We start from the raw sequence: 2,115 nt of genomic DNA, 5'->3' as shown, positions 1-2,115 counted from the left end.
GTGTGTGTGTGTGTGTGTGTGTGTGTGTGTGTGTGTGTGTGTGTGTGTGTGTGTGTGTGTGTGTGTGTGTGTGTTTTCTTTTATTGAATACTAAATGCAGAGCAAATTGAACTTTCAGGAGGAATCAACTTGCTAGATGTTCCTTTGCTGAATAAACAAGGTTCATTCTGTCAAAATGTATTCCACAAAGACAAAGAGATAAAGACTTTACTTTTTTTTTTCCAGGAAAATAAAAAAAAATCATGTATCTCGGAAACAATAAAAAGAAAATCCTATAATGCATACAGTATGTGGTAGACCAGATCATTCATTCATCCTTTTATTCTCTCTGTGTCAACATGTCCTTAAAATCACTTGTTTTATGGCCATATATTTTCTTGAAATTCTGATTATACAATAAAATCACTGCTTCAGACAAACATCTTTTTTTTAATATTACAAACAAATAGCTTCTGTCCCACTGAGTGTTTGTGCCAGACGTGCACAATGAATTATATTTCAATTCGTTGGACTTTCTCTCCAAAACAGGGAAAAAGATTAAACATTTCTGTAACAAATGAAGGAAATGATTTGTTAGAATCTTTGCAGTTATTTGAAGCGTAATTAGTACTTGAAAAATATGAGAAGAAGAAAAAAAACCCTGCTTATATGGAAACGCTCAAAGCAGTGAAAACAGAGACTGATGCTGTTTGCTTCTGGCAACACTGACTCGGTGTCTGACACAAGCTGTGTGGGGTGGGTGAGAGTGGGGGTGGGTGGGGGGCACTCATAAAGCAYCGGGCTTCATCAGTCGCACGGCTAATGATGTGCTTCCAATTAAGAGCTCCCAGTGATCACAGCAGAGGATTTGTACAAACACAGGGAGCAAAAAAAGTGACAGAGAAACCGCGAGAGGCGATAAGAAGAGCGACGGCGTAAGAAGGGAGTCAAGTCTTGCATAAAATTTACGAGCAAATAAGAGCAGTAAATAAGAAAGATGAGCGAGAGTGAAGCAGGGAGGAAACCGGGTAGTTTATTGGCTGGTTTAGAGAGCATGGCCGCTTGGCTTTGACACTAATGACTGTAATTATACACACATTGATTGGGTTAGGCCACTAATTACACTCATCGTGTTTGCGTGTAAACACAGGAACATATGTTTACACAGGCGTCACGCCAAGAGCTCGGCGCATCGCTGCGCTCTCACATGGAGTGCATAAATCTCCCACAGTTGTCTCAGCGGCAGTGATGATTCATGATCTGCTGAAGACCACATTACCATCGAGAAAAGAGTTTAAATCATCAGAAGGATCTGTGGAGCCGCGGCGCTTTGGGTTTTTATGGGAATGGTTTGTGTTCTGAGTTTATGCCTCCTGTTTTTTTGTATTTTTTGCATTCTTTTTTGCCTCACTGTGGCAACGGAAACTCAAGGAACTCAATTTCCACGAGCCGTTTACAATTTGAGCGATCAAAGGAAACTTCGGCATTTCTCTTAATAATGTCCTTTGTATCATCTTTATGGTGTGAAATTAAAAGATCTGCAAGGGTCAGCTGCAATTATCTTCAGTTAGTAAATGTCATTTTCAGGGAAATGAGTTTTTCTTTTAAATAATGCTTACATTGGCCGAGCTAAATGAGTTTGCCTATAAGCAGCGATTCAGATTAGTTGCTGTCATCCGCTTTATGGATTGATTTTCATTTATTTATCATTTTCTCAGATGTTTTTAGTCCTTTTTTTCTGTTTCTGAGATAAACAAATCAAAGTTTGTGCATATATTTAATGGCGCATTTCTGTTTTTGTTACTTTAAATAACTAAAACCGTGACTGATTTTTGAAAAAGTCATTTCTTTTTTACTGTTTTGCAAAGTCAAGACAGCAGTAATACAGGTTATCTTTTAATGTGACCCAAAAATCAAAAGCGAACTCATTCAACATATTAGTGGAGTATTGCAGAAAATAGTTTTATATTGTTTGTTTTATTGTTGTTGTTTTGAGCTAATGAATCTGACAAACTTTCACACAAAAATGTACGTTCACATAACTCTTCTTCGTGTTTTTTTTTCCATTATTGTAAATGTTTTAAGTTGTGTCTAATAAGGGCAAAACTTTCTGAGTGTGTGTAGATGTGTTGGTGG

General features: G+C 37.5%; 1 protein-coding gene across 1 annotated transcript in view; it reads left to right on the top strand.

Moving 5' to 3' along the window:
* LOC106517560 (tropomyosin alpha-1 chain) overlaps positions 1-2,115 on the top strand; it is a 214,157-nt gene that overhangs the window by 123,327 nt on the left and 88,715 nt on the right. The gene's annotated exons all lie outside the window — the stretch shown is intronic.

The sequence above is a fragment of the Austrofundulus limnaeus genome, unplaced genomic scaffold (assembly GCF_001266775.1).
Source record: "Austrofundulus limnaeus strain Quisiro unplaced genomic scaffold, Austrofundulus_limnaeus-1.0 Scaffold50, whole genome shotgun sequence".
NCBI classification, from domain to species: Eukaryota; Metazoa; Chordata; class Actinopteri; order Cyprinodontiformes; family Rivulidae; genus Austrofundulus; species Austrofundulus limnaeus.
This window is presented reverse-complemented; position numbering and strand designations above follow the sequence as displayed.